Below are 22,705 nucleotides of genomic sequence, written 5' to 3'. Positions count from 1 at the left end.
TAATGCCATCTGAATGTTGCCTTGAATCATGATGTAGTTGTCCAGGGCAAAGTAACATCTCATTTATTTCTGCTGTTTCTTTGCTGCACAAGGCAATAATTGCCAAGACACAAACATTTAAATGGAGCTCTGATTAAAACTGAATGAGGAAGCAGATGGAGCAGTGTGTGTCTGGTACAAAAGGTCAAGGCGACTCGAATTTCTATTTACATTAGGGAAAAAGAGTGATTCTAGGACATAGCAGAAGTTATGACAATTTATTTAACTCAATAAAAAGCAGTTCTTTCTGAATAATGACTTCTTAACATTTTGGTCTTACATATACTTTTATTATTAATTGGAAATTATATAGGATAGCAAACATGATATGTTATTTGTTGCTTAGATATACTTCATTCAATAATTTTAAAATATTTTATAATTCTATTCCTTTACTAAACATAGCATTTTAGGAGTTAATTCAGGGCTTATTATTATAAACTAGAGGCCCCGTGCACAAAATTCATGCAAGAGTAGGCCTTCCTTACCCCAGCTGCAGGCACCGGCTTTCCTCTGGCACCCAGGACCCGGGCTTCCCTCACAGCCCTGGCTTCACCTGGAAGGATGTCTGGTCTAATTAGCATATTATGCTTTTATTATTATAAATAAACAATGAAGAATAGAAGAACTCTTCTCTAAAAAATATTAGGTTCATATATTATCTGACAGTTCAAATTTTTTTTCTCTATTACTTTGTCTTTTATATTAGGTCAGACTTCTGCAGACAATTACAAATGACATTTGCTAATTGAATTTTCAACCTGATTGATAACTCATATTGAGGCAATTACCTACGTTTCTTATTCTTTGTTGATTCAGATTTTGGTTGCCAACATGAAAGGATCATTTAGATATGTCTTGCAACAGTTCATAGAGGGGGAAAAATGAACTGATGAACTCATGTTGAGTAAGCCAATGATATAAAAAAGAGAAAAAATGTCACTGAGCAATTTTTAATAAAAATTGAATATTTGTTTATTTTTAAATAAGCTTTCTTACCTGAATATGAATAGGTTTTCAGTTCACTTACATATACATTATTATTATTCTAGGATCCCATCAATGTATTTATTGATTATGCAGTATATTTTTCAAACATTTTGTTATTTAAAGTTGCTTATCTTTAACAATAATAAAATAATACTAACATACCTACTGCATTTCAAGCACTGTGCATACATATATAAATTACTTCTCTTAATCTTCTTGACCTAGTCAGAGAGTATAGCTATCCAAATAAAAACAGCTCAGCCAGTGTTGCTCAGTGGTTGAGTATCAACCTATGAACCAGGAGGTCATGGTTTGATTCCCAGTCAGGGCACATGACCAAGGTTGTAGGCTCAATCCCCAGTAGGGGGTGTGCAGGAGGCAGTTGATCAATAATTCTCTCTCATCATTGATGTTTCTATCTTTCCCTCATCTGTCCTCTCTGCAATCAATAAAAATATGTTAAAAACACACACCCACACAAATATTACAGCAGCTCATGCAGCAGACTCCAATAAAATGCCAGGGACAGGATCTTACCTAATTATCAAACTGACATTAGCCACAGCACATTGAATAACAAGAGACATCAATTTTGCCCTCTAATATACTTATTTTCACAATATGTATAGCCTTATAATTGGTTCTGGTAATAATATAGGCAATGAGTAGTACATAAGCACTTGCTCTCCTGGAAAGAGTTGAAATGCACTGCTATGATATTTGGTACTGCAATCCTATCTATTCGTATTTCTGTGTCTGGCTAAGCCCCCTTCTGAGTAACAGGTTCTTTTTTTAGGTGTGTTAAGAGTTGTAATCAGGTTAATGTCAAGTCTTGCTGGCCTGGGGGTCCTCTGCTCTTGAGGTGGCTGCTTAGCTATTTTCAGCTCCATTGTGGATTCATCTAAAAGCTTTCCTGACAGGGACAATCTTTTTTTTTTTAATTTATTTTTTTATTAATTTCTTTATTGATTAAGGTGTTACATATTTATCCTCATCCCCCCATTCCCATCCCAAACCCCTCCCTACGCATGCCCCCACCCCCCTGTTGTCCAGTCTTTCCAATGTATTTTCAAGTCAGCCTACCTAAATTTAGATTTACTTGCTAGTTATTTGTCAAATATACTGAAAAATAATAATTACATTTTCCTGGTTTTTATTGCCTTAAACTTTTTAAAAAATATATTTTTAGAAATTTTTTAAGAAATCTAAAATATTTTAAGAAAATATTTTCTTAATTTATGAATAATTCCAAGTATTGACATAAATGCCCTATTTATCAACATGTGTCACAAATGGGTAAATTGGTAGACAGGGTAATGGGAAAATTATGGGATTGATGGGACTAAATTGTATTGCTTTGTTTTGTTAGTTTTATTTTTAAAAAGCAGTAAACTTAGTAAAACAAAGGTCTAATATTAGGGGTTACAAAGCTGAATTTTTTTTGTCTCACATAATTAATGCAGCATTAAAAAAGAAAATTATTCACCAACACTTTAAAAACTTGAAATTAACATGAGTCAGGTGTTCCTCATAAACTCTAAGTTACTGTGTGGTAAAACAGCTGCTGAATAACATTGAAAGACAAGAAAAATGTTTTATTTTTTCTCTATAAGTATTCTCTGCTAGAAATACCAAAGTAAGGGTAAACACAGAGAGCCATGAATTGTAAGGAAAAATAAAAGAATATATATCTTAGTTTCACTAAAGAATATTCCTATGTCATTGAGGAGTTAGATGGGATCAGGCAGTTTAGGGTAAGGATGGTGGGGAGGGAAGATGGTAGATAAGGAGGGAATGAGCCAGATGGTCAGGATGTCAGGATGTGAGCAAGATAGGAGGAATGTACCAGTCAACCTAGAGCTGCCTTTCCCCCTGAACCCCAGAGTGGTAACTAAAAGTGGGGAGGTGAGGGCAAAAGGAGATTGGCTGGTGGTTGTTTTTTTGTTGTTGTTGTTGAAAGAGTCAATAGAGGTCCATAGCAGGAAAATACAAACCCCTAGACTAGTGAGCCTCTGCAGCAACCCTTTTCGGAACTCCTCTTGGGAGCCAAGAGCTTTGTTATTTTTCACCATAATAAACTTCATTTCCCTTTGCTTACCCCTTCATTGTTCGTGAATCCATTCGTCATCGACTTCTTGGGCTACTCGAGACAACGGAACCCAACAGCTCAGACTTGCATGTCATTATTACATAAACTTATTAAAATAAATAACACATTTTCATGATTCCATTTCTAGCCACTTTCCCTCATTTTTGTTACCTAATCTGGCTCTGCAAGGCGTTTCAATGTGTGATTCTTGCCATAAATCATGTTTATCTTGCATAGACACAAGTGTGATCTCACTGACTGGATTGCAATTTGGTGGTGCTAAGTGCTTACCAATATCTATCCTGTCAAGGTCAACACAGAAATACCATCTGACAGGAATGTGACAAGGTGACCTGTTGTGAAGATGGTAGGCCGTCATCATTAATAATACCTTTGGTGAGATGTCACTACAGGAGGTAGTGATGCCATTAACATGAATGTCAGAATAGCTTATCCTGAAATAATGAGTTTGTTTTATTAAATGTGATATCTTCCTAAGCATACATGTCATCAAAACCTATAGCTATCAGATGTCACTTAAATGTCAAATAATTCAGCCAAGCTTTGCCTACTCTGAAATTGTGTTGCCAAAGTAAAGAAAGCCATGCTTTCTACATAGAAAAGATATTATCTTCTGCACCAAATAAAATAATGATAGAAATATGGTAAGCCCTGGTCATAGAAATCACACATATACATGTAAAACTGCATTTTTAAGAACACCTAGATATTTCATTTGTTTTAAGGAAAATCCATAAATTCCTCAAATACACTTTTTGAAAGTCATAACATGTTTTAGATAAAAGGGGTATTTCCAGCACAAAATAGATTCAAATGAGAGTAAATATCTATACTCATTCTTGACTTTTATTTAGGAAAACACATGCCATAACAATTATATTTGGGGAACTAGAAAATAAAATGCATTGTCAAAGAATAATTAAGCTTAATTTATCAAGCTGCATTTTTCATAACAATTATACAAAAGAATATATTAATCTCTTATGTTTATAAGTTTATCTCTTTTCAAGGAATCTCTGTTTAGTCTGGAGAATGTGTTTTGTAAGGTAATTTTTCCTCTTTATATAAAATTCAATCTTCTTTTGTCTCTTCCATAAAGAAGGTCCAGATGACTAAACACATGATCTTTGTTCACATGTTTAATTATCAGGTTGTTGGTTGTTTTTTCCTTTGGACAATTAGGTTGTATAACCCACCATTTATAAATATATTATTTGACAGACAATTGAAAAATGCACCAGGTTTCATTGACATACACACAAATAGATTTTCTACATTTTTTCCTCTGGCATAAATAATTAAGGAAGCATAGTTTCTTCCACTACAGCTTTAATTCTGAGGAAGTCACCATTGATTGGAATCTGATTAATAGAGTATAGAATAAAATTGACCTCAGTGTTTTTATTGCTATAAGTTTAAATAAATAATTAAACATTATAAAAGACTAGAGGCTGGTGCACAAATTTGTGCATGGGTAGGGTCTGGTTGGCCTGCCCTGATGGGGCCAATAGGGGCCGGGCTGGCCAGGGGAAGGGGATGCAGGAGGGTAGCTGGACGGCCCCACCCGATCGGAGTTGGGGGGATGATTGGGGGACTGGGTGGCTTGGGAGAGGGGCCACAGGAAGGTTGCGGGGGGTTGGAGCCTGGATCAGGCTGGTTGGAGCCTGGATCAGGCTGGCTGGCCACCACAGTGCACATCATAGCAACAGGTAGTTCCGGTCATTCAGCCGTTCCAGTCACTGGGTTTTTATATATATAGACTAGAGGCCTGGTGCACGAAATTTATGCACATGTACGGGCCCTAGGCCTGGCCTGCGATCCGGGCCATCTTCCCCAGCTGCCCGCAACGAGCCCCACCATATGCTGCCACCCACCCCTGGTTCTCCATTTGCCATTGGGTGATCTGTGCCTGACGGCCGGAGGAAGGGACCGAGAGGTGGGCTATTCCTGCCCGCTCGCCAGTCCCACCCCACCACCCACGGGTGGCCAATAGGCAATCAGAGCCTGCCAGCTGAGGAAAGGAACCAAGAGGTGGTCAATGCACTTCACAGTGACTGGTACAGCAGTAGTTCTGGTAGTTCTGCCGTTAGGGTCAATTTGCATATTACCCTTTTATTATATAGGATAGAGGCCTGGTGCATGGGTGGGGACCGGCTGGCCTGCCCTGAAGGGGGCCCTGGATTGGGGTGGGGAGTCCCCGCTGGGGGGGTGGGGCCGGCCTGGGCTTGGGGCTGCGGGGGTTTGCAGGCTGGCCATGCCTCCCGGCTTTGTCAAGAAGGACGTCTGGAATGACGTCTGGAAGATGTCTGGTCTATCCAGTCTAATTAGCATATTACCCATTTATTAGTATAGATATTTCACATTATAAGGTATTTTCTTGAATAACTTTAATTCTTGGCATGGGAAAAATAACAAGTCACAGAAAAATTGAGAGATGTAATAAGAATGTTAATGCAATAATAACAGAATTGAAACAATTCCACATGGCACAACAAATTTTCATTAAAGAGACCTTTCACATTTTTTATTAATAAGTGAATAATTTAAAATATCCCTTTGACCTGAGATTTTCTCATTACTTTCATATACTTTGTATTCCCAGGCTCTTTTTCTGAACCTCAATGACCAAAGAAGTGCTTCTACTCAGTATTTCTTTCTTCTCTTCCTCCTCAATCATATACTTTACAAAGGTTTCCCCTGAAAATATAGTCAATAGTATTTATTGTATTTTCTATGCTGTACTTGACATACCCATGGCTATTTTGTAACTACTAACCTGTACTTCCCAATCCCTTCATTTTTTTTCACCCCGGCCCAATCCCTTCCCCTCTGACAACCCTCAGTCTGTTCTCTGTATTAATGTATTTGTTTCTGCTTTGTTTGCCTATATTGTTCATTAGAGTCTACATTTAAGTGAAATAATATGGCATTTGCCTTTCTCTGACTGACTTATTTCACTTAGCATAATATTATCTAGGTTCATCCATGCTGTACCAAATGGTAAGATTTTATTCCTCCAATTCTCTCTTAATAATAATTTAAATGGCCACATGCATTGTATCTGCAATTTATGCTCTATTAGAGATTTAAGTAGATCCAATTAATTTGTGGCCAATGAATCCTTTTTAACTATCATGCATCATTTGCATTTTAAAATGGATATTGAGTAAGTGATAGAAATCTTCAATTATATTCAGTCATTCGGATCAAATGAGAAAGTTCAGGGAATTTTCTTTCTTGGGGGAGAAAGGCTTCCAAATCAAGATTTAAGATACCTTGATCATCCCAGCAATTGAACAGTTGAGAGTCTTGAAAGTAATAAGGCAATAACTTTCCATCCAGCTTGGATACACTACTTCTTTCCCATTGATTTCTAGTTCTAAAACCTGGGACTTACCTGTCCCAATGGCCTAAAACTTTAGCATTCTTACCCTGCAAGATTTCTTTCTTCTTCTAAGATGTGAGTTATGCTGTGTCCTTATTTAGCAATTAGTAATCAGATGATCAGTACTGTTTTTATAGATAACAGTAGCCCTGGCCCAGAAGATGGGTTCTACTAGCCCAAGCTTTTCTGGAAACTCAGGTTATGGGGGGATGTGTCCTATCACCCTAGCCTGTCTTAATACATTATTTAAATTTTATTTTAAAAATAACATGCCTAGTCTTCCTCAATGGTTGCACATTGTAACACAGACATTTCTATTCTGGTGAAATGTAGTCTCCTCACAATAGAAATATAAGAAGGAAACTATTTTGCCATCTTAGTCGTGATGTAGAAATTCAGGTTATTTATGGAAACAAGAGTATGAACAATGGGGATTACTGTTAATGGGAGAATCATGTATTAATTGTTTCTCAACAAACTTAGAAGAGCATTAGTACATGCATGCGTATATACAAAGAATTGAGACAGTTTCAAATAAAGAGGCGATATAATAAGATTACTATCGACTACAGTTCAAAATCCTAAGAAGGAAAACTCAAAGAAAAATATTATAATCTTCAGTTTACCTAAGTTATAGGACTGAGATAAAGTGTCCAGGAAACACCATCTTGAATTTGATTACAAATTGCAATTTGCAGTTTTGGAAAATGAGCTGTAATGTTTGTTTTACTGGCAGTTAGTGTCAAGCTCGGGTACAGATGGTCTGCTGTTAATCTGTGAAAGCTGGGGCTGTCTTTCAAGTATCAAACCAAGTCAACATGTTGATTGCTATGTAATTGAATATCCACAATTTCATTTTGCTCTAAATGTATTTCATACCACTAATTCTTATTGACAAATTTGTTATCAACCTATGACTTTGAGCTTCTATAGCTATTTTGAAGGGCAGAACACCGTCTGACAGTCTTGGAAAATATCAAGGGTGACTTTACTTGCCTTAATGCAATATTTTTGCATAAAATAAATTACTTGCAGTGTTTAAGTTTCCTTAGTGTTAAAGACTGAGATCATGCTGCCTGATCCCTATTTCCTCCTGCCCACAGGTTTTTACACAAGCTGTAGGACTGCTCACACTCCGTTTTGCTTTATTTTATTTATACATTATTTTCTAGAATGAAAAACCAAATGTTTGTTTCTTACAACTTCTAAATATGTCGAAGAAAACAAGCGCTTAAGTGACATAAAAGGCTCAACTGGATACATGACAGAGCTGGATTTAAATAAATAATGCTTTCAGAGTTAATATCTCTTACTTCCTCCCATCATGAAGGTAACTAATAATTAGTATAAAACTTTGTAATTCATTTGCATAGTTGACATATAAATTATAATGGATGCCTGCAATAATACATTTGCTTTATGATTTATTTAAAAATCTATTCTCCAATTACTTTAGGTTACCAAGTAAATCCCCCACACATACAATCACCACACTGTTGTCCAAGTCCGTGAGTTCTCCCTTTTCCTTTTTTGCTCAATCCCTCCTTACCCCAGCGTCCCCTCTCCCCACCAGAGCTGTCTGTCTGCTCTGTATCTATGAGTCTGTGTCTATTTTGCTTGGTAGTTCATTTTGTTTATTAGATTCCACCTATGAGTGAAATTATATGGTACTTGTCTTTCTCTGACTGGCTTATTTCACTTAGCATAATGCTTTTAGATAGTAGTCACCAGTCTCTTTCATAAGTGTTTTCTGCGAATGATCCCATTTAATTATTTCAACCATCCTAATTTGTTAATAAATAAGTGAAACTCAGAAAATTACATGACTCAGCCAAGCTGTGCACTGACACAAGATCTAAATCTTTCCGATACATGCTACCTCTGTTCTTTGTTATTTTAATACTCTACAGTACCATTACTGCTAATAGTTTGCACTTGTGTTTCGGTATACAGGATCATAATGTTTAAATGTATTCTTCATAAGAAGAATTCCATTTCTAATTGGGAATATGCTACCTATTCTATTTCATTTATCCGTATGAATATGAATATCTGCCAATGATAATATACCTTCTCACCCTACAGATTTTTTCTCTGTTCCTTTATTCAGTTAAAGGTCAGGTTTTGCTCTCTTTCTCAGCATAATTTGTCTTTTCAATTTTTGTGGGAGTATTTCTTATTTTCTGAAAGATAATCTCTGATTTTAGACTGTGATAAAACAAAGTACAAGCCGATTTTTATACGATAGAGAGTGATCTACGCTTAGTAGGAAGACTTTTCTCTCTCTGGTGGTTCTCTGTTTGTTCCTTCAACAAGTGTTTTTAGAGCTCCTGTTGTGTATCAGTCACTTTTGTGATTCAGAAAGTAGAACAGTTCACAAAGCAGATAAAACCACTGCCTTCAATAAGTGACCTTCTATTCTACTGGAGAACAGATAATAAATAAATGTTAGATTTCATATTTTAATGTCATGCAAGTGATTTTTTTAAAAATAATTTTTTTACCAAAGAGTATACAATTTTAGATAACATTATCACTGAAATATTTTATTAGGATTTAGCATTTTAAAAGAAACCTCAATAAAACGTAGATAAATGGTAACTTCTAGGTTTACTAGTATTTTACACAGAGCTTTCTGAAGTGGCAAGTAAGCAATTATGGAGTTTGACTGAGTTTTGTGATAAACTACAGAATGGATCAACTAGGAGAAGCAGATTTGTAATGAACGGCAGCTACAAGTAATGGAAAGGTTAATGGGGTTTGTTGATGTAGAAGCAGGTGATGTTTGCTGCATTTCTAACTTGGAGGCAGAGGTGTACCAAATATATTTGCAAGGTAATTAAATTTTACCTGAAACTTAATTATATGATTGGATATGGATTTCTGTGCCTGGGTATCTATAACTGACCAAAGAGTTGAGAATTTAATTGTTATTTTATAAGATAGAAAGATGAAAGTGCACCAAATTCCCCAAAGAACTCTAGCCTTTTTACGTATAGTGTTATTATCTGTAAATTGCAAACTTTATAACAGCATTTTTGTAAATATTGTTAGTTCCATTTTTATATTGTACATCATCATATTAAAATAAGACTACTGAATTCATTAAACAAATATAACATTCACACTATTACTTACAAATTTGTGTATCAAATGGTGGTTCCAAGATTTATAGGAATTTGAATTTTTTAAAAATATATTTTTATTGATTTCAGAGAGGAAGGGAGGGAGAGGGAGTGGGAGGGAGGGTGAGAGAGAGGGAGGGAGAGAAAGAGAGAGAGAGAGACATCAATGATGGTGGGCGGCAGTGGCGGGAGGCGGTGGCAGGAGGGAAGCCTGCCTCGACAGGCTTCGTTCCCTTCTCTGCTTCGCTCAGGCCACAGGAAGCCCTATTCTTTCAGGAATCTTCCTGCAATGGGCCTCTATTCCTATATAATAAAAGACCATCCTATATAATAAAAGGCTAATATCCAAATGAACCAAACAACTGGTCGCTATGATGTGCACTGATCACCAGGGGGCTGATGCTCAATGCAGGAGCTGCCCCCTGGTGGTCAGTGTGCTCCCACAGGGGGAGCGCTGCTCAGCCAGAAGCCCTGAGCTGGGCTCACGGCTGGCAAGCACAGTGGTGGTGGCGGGAGCCTCTCCCACCTCTGTGGCAGCGCTAAGAATGTCTGACTGACAGCTTAGGCCAGCTCCGACTACTCGAGTATGGAGAGTCCTGTTTCTCACATTCTCACCAACATAGCCATCCTATTAGGTGTGAAATGATATGACATTATGGTAAAATAATATGGTACAATAGTCTCTTATTTATATGTCAATTAGTAAAAAATGTTCTCCAGCTATCACTAATGATCACAAAAATTGTGCTCTATAAGCCATTAATGTTTGCTGATCTTGTCAATTGCTAACACTCTGAAACCACTAATTTAAATAATTAGCAAATATCAATAAAATAAGAAATAGTAAAAGAACCAGAAAGAGAAAAATAATCATGTTCTATTAATTGGAAATATCACATTTTATTTATCTATTCATTGGTTAATGGACATTTAGGTGGAAAAAATAAAGAACAAGAGGAAAAAGGTACACTAGCATGAGGAAAAAACTGATTCTCATTTCAGAGGACATCAAATTGTCTTACTGTCTCAGAAAAATAATTGCCAATCTAGAATTCTACACTCAATCAAATGATCAACAAATTGGAAAGCAAAATTAAGACATTTTTAGCATGGCTATTCCAATAAGCAAACAAAACAAAGCCAAAAAATGCACACACAAAAATACAAACTCTCATCACCCTTTATTACGAAGCTAAGATAATTCAAAGGAAGGAGTAAAGGATGGAAGGACATGAGCATCTTCAAAGGAAGACATTCACCAGAGCAGGGAAAGTAAGAGAATTTCCAGGATATTGGGACAGGCCTTTCCATATCAATAAGTCAGTCAGGTCCTTGGAGCAAGCAGGAGAGATTGTGGTATTAAGTTGTCAACTTTAGGAAACAAACTCTAACCACAGGTTGTATAAAAATTGTCACTGTGTGCAAATCTGACTGAGAGGTTGAAGAGAGTGTGGAGAGAATTAGTTTGAAAGTATAGCAAAAATATCAGTAAGAATATGAACAAAAATATAAATAAAAAGTTGTATGTGAACGGTGTTATAATGATATTACACTGAACAGCTCACAAGTGTAAACATATATTCCTAAAATCAAAATAATGTAATCCTGCATATTGATTTAACCAAGTGGTGATTTATTAAGTGATGAAGTAAGAAGAGAGAAAAAGGTGTTACATGGTCAGAAAAATAAATCCTCATCTTCCACAATAGGAAGTCAATAGGTGTTTAAAATTGATAAGTTTAAAATTAAGCATATAATTTAAAATTATGGTATATGAGAACCCTGCAAAATGAGTTGTAAGTATTTCTATGGAGGCAAATTAGGAATGGGGAGGAATTGATCCTTGGAGTCTTCTACCTTGGGTATTCCTTTTCAGTTTGTTTAAATATTAATTTTATTAATATGTATTCCTATGATTTTTATAAAATTTGATAAGTAATTTGTTTTACAAGTGAAAATTCACTATAACAGTATCCTCATTAATGACAGCAAAAAGCAAAAACACTCCTACATTGCCTAGAGATCCCTTTTCTATTGAATAATGTACATCTTAACCTCATACTTTGTTTCCTGACTTTCTAAAAGAAGAATATTTATTTAAACATTGAAGATCTCGCACTCTGAACTATTTGCCTATTTTTTTTTACAAGCTTATTATTACTTAGTCTGTGGCTAGCAGCAAATCACAAGAATCTTACATTAACTTGCCTTGGTGACAGCATTCCAATCTTTCTTGAGTGCCTCTGCCAGAGAAATCTGTGTAGGTTTTATGAATATCTCTCTAGACAAGGTATTTTTGCTCATGCTTTATCCTCTCTTCTCTTTTCTTTATGATTTAAGTTCTCATCTTTGGTTTCTCTTATTTTTTAAGACCAATTTGGTACCACTCTGCATAAAGACTTTCCATGTATAAAAATATCCCCTTAGAAAAAAATCAGCATTATGAATATATTATCTCCTTTGTTATATTGTCAGTGTCTTGAAATTCATAAAATAGTGTTTTACAGATTACAATTCTCCATATCCCCTAGCACAGTGTTATGTGTATAGTAGGAGATAAATATGAATATTAAATTTAGTAAAATATTACATGTGAATAAAGAATGCTTCTTATTGAAATATGATGAAGAATGCTTCTGTGACTTGCATGCAAAGGTAATTTACCAAGTCTTGATTAATTATGTGATTATCTTCTAATGATATTGTTTGCTTTCTTGATAATAAAAGATCATGTAGTCATTCAAAATATCCTAATATTGTGTTTTTCTACAACTCAGTGAATTATAAAATTGACTTTTTTTTATTCAAGCTTATTTAATTAACTGCATCCACATTCACACACTGAGCTGAAGAAACTTACAGAACATTAGGCATAAGATAAAATTTCAAAGTTTAATTTCAGAATATACATTTAACTTTATTTAAATGTGCTACTTTTTTACTTGACTCAATATTTTCATGTCTAATGAATAATTAAAAGGATTATCAATGCATGATTTTTTTATTTTTTAAATATATTTTATTTTTTTTACAGACAGGAAGGGAGAGGGATAGAGAGTTAGAAACATCGATGAGAGGGAAACATTGATCAGCTGCCTCCTGCAACACTCCCTACTGGGGATATGCCTGCAACTAAGGTACATGCCCTTTACCGGAATCGAACCTGGGATCTTTCAGTCTGCAGGCTGACGCTCTATCCACTGAGCCAAACTGGTTAGGGCAATGCATGATTTTTTAGATTATATTCCCCATATAAATACTGTGAAAAACAACATAGAGTCTTAAAACAGTGTAAGAGTCCACATTTTATCCAGAAAAAAAAGTAAATTTAATTTCAATACATAGATTTTAGGAAAGTGGAGAAAAATATTGAACAAAAGAAATCTGGTCACAGTAAGTAGTTACAAGTTCACTGGAAACTAAAAGGTTGGTAAAAAGGCCAGTAAATGTATCAATATTAAGTATAAAATTGTTTATTAGAACTTTCTGTACTCTCTCCATGAGGTACTTGAATCATGGTTTTGTTTTTATAAATATTAATTAGCAAGTTGTGAGTAAAGAGCTGCCACAGATGTCATGATGCAATATCTTTGTTTTTGTTATTGAGGGTTCTAGTCAGTGTTGAAGACTTTCCTCCATGGCTCGTAGCTATTGCTAAACTTTATTTTATGCACTACTTGCTCCTTTTGAAGTAACATTTCTATTTTCAAGATTACAGCTCATAGAATTACTGGTTCAGTGCTATGATTCTCCCAGTTAGAGAAAAATTCTTTAAAAAGCACATTGACATCATGGAGGGCTAATGCCCCAAGATCCTAAATACCATCCAAGGGACATGTACAGCGCTTTAAATGACAATTGTACTTTTAAAAGATAATAGTAAGTATTGATGACAATGAAGCACTCAGTCTCAGTAAGACTCCTAGAAAGTCCCTGAACTAAAAATAAAAGCTCAGGGAACCACTGGGTCAGCCTGGCTACAGGCACCAACCTTCAGTTCAACAGTAAAAATGTTAGAACTGTGTGATTAAGAATTTAGAAAATGTGTAGCTAATTAATTTCTTATGATAATGTTGGATGAACTGAATACAATTCTTTCCAATGCCATACTCAATTTCTCATTTGAAAACAAAATGCCCAGTGAAACTTATTAACTACTCGGTTTGCTTGCAATTTTCTGGGTCCATCTGTCTCCATTATGATAATGAAAATCATATACCTTGTTTTAGAAACTGACATTAAAGATCCACATATCTCAAAACTTCCCAATTTACTACAATGAATAAAATTGTAAACTATTTTAGCATTGGCAAGTTTTTTTACTATTGAAATTTTTACATTAATATTAACTTTCTTGCGAGTAATTTATGTTTTGAAGGCTTTGTACATAGAAACTAAATTTATAAAGTTTACTATAATTATTCTTTTTGATAGTCCCAGTATCACACCTTGTCAGTGAGAACCCTATCTATTAAAAAATATAATATTATTTCTGTAGTAAAGGTTTTCTTCACCCTAATTTATGGAAGCAGCACTCTCAAGAGGTCTCAACATTTTTAATGTATTATTGATGAAAATGTGGGCACTAGGATGCATTTGATATTCCACAATTTGGTCCTAGGTAGGTTGATAAATATCTCAGCCAAAATAGTATATTTTCAAGGAAATAAGTTCACTTCAGTATATCTCTTTAGCCTGGCTGGCATGGCTCAGTGGTTGAGCGTTGACCTATGAACCAGGAGGTCACGGTTAGATTCCTGGTCAGGACACATACCTAGGTGGTGGGCTTGATCCCCAGTGTGGGGCATACGGGAGGCAGCCAATCAATGACTCTCTCATCATTGATGTTTCTATCTCTCCCTCTCCCTGCTTCTCTGAAATCAATAAAAATATATTTTTAAAAATACCTTTAAAATTTAATTACACAAAGTTTTACTTTAATTTCACTTTAATGTAAATTTCTAAATGGTTATTTTTCTATGACATGTTTACTGAAAATTTTATATCCTCAATATCTTGTCATTTTATACTTTAAAATAAAATATAAATTTTGTCCTGGCCAGTTTGGCTCAGTGGATAGAGTGTTGGCCCAGGTTCAATTCTGGTCAAGGTTAAGTACCTCAGTTGCAGTCTTGACCCTGGCCCTGGTCAGGGTGCGTGCGGTGGCAACTAATTGATGTGTCTATCTCACATTGATGTTTCTCTCTCTCCTCTTCCCATCCATTCTCTCAAAAAAATCAATGGAAAAATATCCTCATGTGAGGATTAACAAGAACAACAACGAAAACCTGTTATACAACTCACTAATTGCCTGAGATTCCTTCAGTCTTTCTACCCCTCTCCTCGTGATAGTCAACCTTGATCTTCTATTGATGTATAGGATTCAGGATCCTGCTCATTTTTCTGTCCACACCCCCCCGCCCCCATGATAGTTTCTGCTTCATAAAGTGAAGGATCAGGGGCAGGTGGGGTTCCCTTTCTTCCACCAGCAGCAGAGGGCTTCTCTCATCACATCAAGGCTGTGGGTGTGTGGATGGTTTCTCTGCCTGCGACTCAGGCCAGCCAGCTATTATCTTATAGTCATGCAGGGCTTGGGAAATGGGCCTGTTGCTTTAGGATGCCCTGTCCACCTCCAAACATTGGCAGGAAATGCATCCTGTGCAGTAGGTATTTCTATCATCTTGTTCTCAACTCCTCTCATGAACACTTGACCTATGAAAATGGTTGACAAGTGGATAAAAGTCTCCTCTTATACCTGGTACTTTCAGGGATTAGGCCCATAATTGACATTTAAAATTCAATAAAGTTTAAGCTTCTTGTTCAACACAATTTTATGGTAGTTATGTCTAATTCCCATTATTATATCTTAGGTGAAACATGTTATGTGTCCTATCTCATCTAAAAAAGGCATGTCACTCATTGTCACTCATGGGATTTTTTCCCCACCAGATATCCTTAAGATCTTACTGTTTTGTTAATGATCAGACTTGTTTTCAGTTTCAAGAAGATAACGTTTTCCTGCTGGTTCTTCTATGTTTCATGAAAAAAAACAAAAACTCCTTATTTCAATTTTAAAACATAATTTTAGAAAGACGTAAGTTGTTAACATGTAATATTTTCCTGATTTGAACCTTAGCCAGTGTGTACTTTGGGCCACATATTTTGTTTTCGTTCTACCTCAGACAGTCATATAAAAATGCGAATGTCGATCGATAGTGTCTTCGGCGGTCCCGGATCAGTCTCGCTTCAACAGTGTTTGGACAAAACAGACCCAGGGACGCCCCTTCTTCCAGACTCCAACCCCCGTCCAGCGTCTTATCCAGTCACCACCTTCAGAACCACCTCCAGGACCAGCCAACACACCATTTTATTTCTACCTTAACTCATTGCCAAACAACCACGAGCTCCCAAATCCGTCAGAATTATTCCACCCAGGTAGAGGCTGCCGTCAACCGCCTGGCCAACCTGCGTCTGCGGGCCCCACACCTACCTCTCTCTGGGCTTCTGTTTCGACCTGACGATGTGGCTCTGGAGGGCGTGGGCCACCTCTTCTGAGAGCTGGTGGAGAAGAAGCCGAGGGCACCGAGCATCTCTTAAAGATGCAAAACCAGCGCGGTGGCCGCATTCTCTTCTAGGATGTGCTGAAGCCTTCCCAGGACACCATGGAAGCCGCCCTGGCCTTGGAGAGGAACCTGAACCAGGCCCTCTTGGAGCTGCAGGCCCTGGCTCTCCCCGCAAACCCTCGTCTCTGTGACTTCCTGCAGAACCACTTCCGGGGTGAGAGGTGAAACTCATCAAGAAGATGGGCGACACCTGACTCACCTCCGCAGGCTGCCGGCCCCCAGGCTGGGCTGGGCGAGGATCTCTTCGAAAGGCTCACCCTCAAGCACGACTAGGAGCCTTTGGAGCCCAGAGCCTTAGAGGGGCCCCTCTGCATCCCCTGGTGTGTGACTTTTACCTGAGCCTCTCCCCAAACCACTAGCCATTCTTCTAACCACCCTGAAGCCCTCTCCCATGCATTGGACCAAATGGAAACAATAAAGCCTTTTGAAGAAAAAAAAGAAAGAAAGAAGCTGATATTTGACTCAGATCCATGCTAAAAAATCAGAATTTAATAAATTAGAAGCCCACTGTAGTTAGTAGTTGACTATTACTAATTAAGTGAATCGGGTTAAATATTTGCAAAGAACTAGAGAAGAAGAAGAATGAACTCTGAATTTCTTATTGTCTCCTAAAGCAGTGGTCGGCAAACTGCGGCTCACGGTTTTGAGTTTGCCGACCACTGGACTAGACTAAACGTTACCGTGTAGTTGGAAGCTGTGAGGATTAGGCAATCGTGGCATATTGTGTGTAAAGAGGTAAAGGGTTCAAACAGGCACACGGGTACAAACAGCTCCTTCTTCTCCAAAGATTCTTAATTTCTCCACTTTTACTGCCGAGGTCTATTCAGAAAGAGACACTTTTGGAACGTCAAAGCTTTTCCCCTAGAAGTTTCCAGCTATTGAATGGGGTGGGGGCCATCTGTTGGTACATTGATATTTGTTCTGTGAAAACATGGGTTTGTTACAAATCTTTGTAAAAAGACTTTGGTTAGTTTTATTTTTTGTTTTGTCTTCGTTGTTTGTTCAGATCCTACAAGATTTCTCTTTTTTAAATGAAATCAGATGGTAACAATGTTTGGTTCATTAAACTTTGCATTCAAACTAAAGAACAGAAATAAAGGTTTTAAGGAAGAGAGAGTACTAGGACACAAAGACAGAATATCCTTTTTGACTTTGCAGAGGCAAAATGCTTGACTAAATGGCTAATAGACAGATGACTGAATATTTATAATACTTTTGCAAAGAACTCCAAACTAGTCATGCTACCTGTAATAATAAAAATGACAATCTTTTCAGCTACAGGCTTATTTCAAATAATAGTAATTTGTAAGTGTCTTTCAAAGAGAACTAATAATTATATTTTCATTTATTAGATATGCAGCAGAAATAGCAAATTGTTCATGGTATTTAGTGAAACATGCATATTTTCAGTTCATGGTTAGCAGTTCTGGACTTTACGTTCTGTAATTTATGAGGGTTTTTAAGGGTATTTATCAGGCTTTCTTTTCTTTTTTTTTTTTAGACTAACATGTTTATGTAGGATTTTTTAAGTTTATCTTTATTGTTGAAAGTATTACAGATGTCTCCTTTCCTTCCGATTGACCCCCTCCATCCTGCACCCACCTCCCATCCAGGCCTTCACCACACCACTGTCTGCATCCATGGACCATGCATACATGCATACAAGTTCTTTGATCATGCTATTTTTTAAAATCTAATTTTTAAATTAGAATTTATAACCTAAATACAAAATGGTGCACAATTATATAAGTGCACTGGTGATACATTTGCCGAGAGTAAACATACCCATCTACAGGAAGAAACAAAATATTACCAGGTCCCCTGAATCCTCCTTTGTATTATTTTTTGTGTGAGTTCTTTTTTTCAGGAGAACTTACTTTTAATTAGCCATACTCATGGATTGCTTCTAGAAGAGCAGAAACTTTAATTAGTAAATATTGATCTCAAATGCCTGGAAATATATAGTATTTCAATAAGTAATTACATTCAAAATGAAACAATTTAAAATAAATAATATGTGCTTACATATGTGTATTTACTAAAATATGTGTAAAAATAGTTTACTAACACTTATTTTTGTTCATGGACACAATAAGTTTTTAATAAGAAGAAAATAATGTATTTATATTTTATTTGGTTAAAACATATGTGATCACATATATGTTCCAGGTTCCTAAATGTCATGAGCAATGCTTCCATTAATGTTGATTGCATTATTAAATGCCAGATTTATATATTATGTACTAGTCAAATTATTAGGAAGTTAATTAGATGGATAATGTTTACATTGCTTAAGTTGAATTTGCAAATATTATTATAGTATTGGTTTAAAATATTTTGTCACATCAATTAAGTCAGAGTGCCTACTTAAAATGACAGAATACTGCCATGGCTGGGTGCTGTTGTGTTAATCTGGATACCCCAAGGTTGCAGGTTCAATCTCCGATCAGGGCACATACAAGAATCAACTGATGATTGCATAAATAACTGAAACAACAAGTCTCTCTCTCTCTCTCTCTCTCTCTCTCTCTCTCTCTCTCTCTCTCACTTTCTCTCTCTCTCACCCATTCTCCTTTCCTCTCTCTCTAAAATAAATAAAATAAATAAATGATAAAATACTGATAAAACTAGATTTCTACTTAACTTTTGAATGTTTGGAAAAAATTTACATTTTAACATTTAAATGAATATAATTTAATTTTTATTTGCAAAATATTTTACAAGTATTTTGTATACACATTTAATTTTAAGTTAACAATTATTTAGGAATTTTAAAAAGTGTATAAAATAATACATAGGACAACACTACAAAGACACTTAATGGATGTTAGAATACCTGGCTCCATCTCTTGCATCTATAAACCAGTTTATAAATAATTTTAAAGTATTGCTTCCTGATCTGTAAGATATAAAGGAAGATAATAAAGAAATCTCTTCCAGCTATGTAATTATATGCACTTCAATTTAAGTAATCACTTTGAAGTATGCCCAATGTATTTTCACTGACTATTTGGTCATTTTTTTCTAAATAATTCTACCAATGGAATAGGCTATGAAAATGAATCTCACTGCTGCAAAGAAATAAAAATGTTACCATAAGTAAAATTACATTACATAACTTTAACTTTTGGGCTTTAGCCTTGAAGAAACAACCAAGTAATTCCCTGAGAGTAAAGGATGTTTAATTACTAAAACTAAAGTTTTATTTTTACTTTAGTTTAAAATTAATTTTTGAAAGATCATTGGTTTCACAACTTAAACTACTTTTTCATGGTTACGCATCCCTTAATAAATGTCAGCAGTATTTAGATTCTAAAACTACTTTGGTAGTATAAAATATAATGCCTTATTTTTGTGTGTGACTCTTGTTGGTTATATTAGTTACCTTAGGCTACCATAACAAAATAAGATAGACTGGGTGACTTAAACAACAGAACTTTACTTTCTTACAGTTCTGGAGGCTAGAATTCCAAGATCAAGTTGCCAGCATGATCATTTTCTCTTTCCAATTTGCAGATGGCAACCTTCTTCCTGTGTCTTCTAAGATGGGGGGAAAGTAAAAGAGAGTTTTCTATGATTTCTTCACATAATGGTAATGATCTCATCATGAGGACCCCACCTTCATGGCTGCATCTAAATTTAATTGTCTCCCAGAGTTCTCATCTAATTATCACCACAAGAATTCAACATATGAATTTTGGATTTTGGGGAACACAATTTAATCCATACTAGTAATGTTCTATCATTTCATGTTCACATTTCATACACTTTCAATCTTATTTTTGCCTCAGAGAATCTTCTTCACTCTCTGGTAAATGCATCTGTGTCTATAAATAAGGTGTCTCATTAACTTTAGGGGAGTTGGGTGTTACAAGGAGAATAAATTTTCCATGTATTATGTTATCATCTTGTAGGCTTTTCAACATCCTTTTGATCTTCTAATGATATGTTGATTTATGTGTGTGAGTTATTATATATATATATATATATATATATATATATATATATTTGTTTTGTGCTATTCTGTATAAAAACTTGAATCAATTCTACTCATTCCTAGACTTTTCAAAAATAATAGAAAATTAAATAATTCAAAATAGAGCATTAGAGTTAAAATAAAACAATCTTAGTAAAATATATTTATTTCAACAAATTATGGTAATCTTTCCAAACTAACTTTCTCAAAGACAAGGATTTTCAAAAGAAGGAATTACTTTTTCAGTTATAAATATCACAAAAATTGCATAATTTATAACTATATATTGACTTTATAAAAGGAAACATCAAAATTTATTGACTACAGTATATATCTTAAGCCAGGCAACTTGAGAAATAATTAATCTTGATAATCACAGAAAATGTAAATCAATAAATGCATCATTGTGTTTGGCTAGGACCTATAAATAAAATGCAAAAAGCATTACTGCTGTCATTTTGTAAATTGCTTTGATGTTTTAAGAATTTACTTTAAGCATTTCTAGAGTAGCATTATTTAAAATTATTTAGCCTAACTAAAGTATATGTTATGTAATGTCCCAAAATATAACTATGTGAAGAAGTATTAGGCAACTGGCCAAATAAAAGCCTAATAGATAACAATATGCTTAGAATTTTTATTTAATTAACAATAAACTTAAATAACTAACAAATTATAATGTTATGCACCTATAATTTCCATGTTCACCTGAAATTGGATTTTAAATAATAGAATATAATTTTTCATATTGCCAACAATTTTTAAGCCAAATTCAGGAACTAAATATAATGGTGTGAGGAGATATGGATTCTGATACCTGTCTTTCCTCTATGATCTTACGCATTTCAATTTACTTTAAAAATGTGATAAATTTTACCATCAAAGCACTGACTCATATCTTGCAGGGATAGAAAGCAAAAGGAAAAACTGTACTTGTTCTCAACTAGCTTACAGATCCTTTGAGGTCTACAAGAAAGTCAGAAGAGTGTAAACATTACCATAACACAACATAGACTGTAAGTGCCTTTGAACAGATTTTTTTTAATTATGAAATTAAAAGGGTAAAATAATAGAGTGATGAGATAACATTCAAGGTAAGTTTTCAAATTAGTGTAGAATTTCAAAAGATAGAACTGGAGAGTTGGGTGAGAAGGCATGACAGAAATAGAATAGAATGCAGGGGAAATGTGTAAAGGAAAGAAACACGTTCAGAAAGAGCAAGTCATAAAGTATTCTAGAGTGAGCAAATGTAGGAGAATATAGTTTAAAAAGCCAGGGATGTAATTTAGAATTCTATTGTACACTAGTTTAATTTTCAGAAATTGATTGACTAACTCAACAAATAATTACTTTGGACTATAATTCCAGATACCACATCACACATTAAAAATCCACACTTCATGTTACAAAAAAAAGCAAACAGGTTTTGAAATGCTAGGTGTCTAGAAATAAAATAGAAGTGAATGGAACAATTACATGAATATATCTAAGACTGCTACTATATGATTCTCAGAAGTCTATGGTAGAGAGGTGCACAGTGTTAAAAAAAATACATATGTTATAGGATCTAACTACATCAGACGGATCAAAGAACAATCCCCTAAAGAAGAAAGAAGAAAAAAGAAAAGAAAAAGTTCAGAAGGATAGAAGTGAGAGGAGAAAAAAAATGAGCTTAGGTGTATGTGAGAAAGTATGTATGAAATGGAAGGCCAGTAAGGTGGATCACAGATAGATAAGTGTTGTCATGCTATATGGAAGACAGGAAAGATAAACCAGTCCCAGATATTGTAGGGTCTTTTACATTATTTAATTTAAGTAAATGGGAAATTATTTACATGAACAAAAAGAGGATTATTTATTATAAAAACTATTTCAAAAATAAAACACTCACTGTTGAGTGAAGAAGAGTTGGGAAGGACAAGAGTTTTAAAGAAATAAGTGGTTTGAAAATAGATATTTATGTACTAATTTAAGAAAGATTTAAGCCCTGGCTGGGTGGCTCAGTTGATTGAGCATCCCAGGAAACATAAAGATTTTGGGTTTGATCCCCAGTTAGGGCATGTATGGGAGACAACCAATCCATTCTCTCTCTCTCTCTCTCTCTCTCTCTCTCTCTCTCTCTCTCTCTCTCTCTCTCTCTCTCTCCTCTCCCCCCTTCTCTTCCTCTCTCCCTCTCAAATAAATAAAACATATCCTTTGGGTTAGATTTTAAAAAAAGAAAATTTCAAAAATAAATATTTAAGATTTTCAGTGGAGAGTATGGAATGGAAAATTAGAAATTAGGAAGGTAGTTATCCAAGTTTATTCTTTGTCACTGGATTGTGATACTTGGTTCAATGATGGTTGCATTAACTGTGATAGAAAATTTAAACTATAACATGAAATTTCTTAAAGAAATAACACTATAAATTCAGCTTTAGGTACCTATGAGGTTTCTTTGAAATAAATATCCAAGCA

The 22,705-nt window shown here is 35.2% G+C and overlaps 1 pseudogene across 1 annotated transcript in view; it reads left to right on the top strand.

Annotated features, from left to right (window-relative positions):
- The window catches only part of LOC308252785 (ferritin light chain-like), a 44,346-nt pseudogene extending 27,801 nt beyond the window's left edge, over positions 1 to 16,545 (top strand). The window contains exon 2 of the transcript in view: positions 15,943 to 16,545. The product of the transcript in view is annotated as a ferritin light chain-like (transcript). The remainder of the gene's footprint in view (positions 1 to 15,942) is intronic.
- Positions 16,546 to 22,705: the final 6,160 nt, after the last annotated feature.

Source organism: Plecotus auritus (assembly GCF_963455305.1).
Source record: "Plecotus auritus genome assembly, chromosome: 7".
In the NCBI taxonomy this organism is placed as follows: domain Eukaryota; kingdom Metazoa; phylum Chordata; class Mammalia; order Chiroptera; family Vespertilionidae; genus Plecotus; species Plecotus auritus.
Note: the sequence above shows the minus strand (reverse complement) of the source record. Positions and strands in the feature narration are given on the sequence as shown.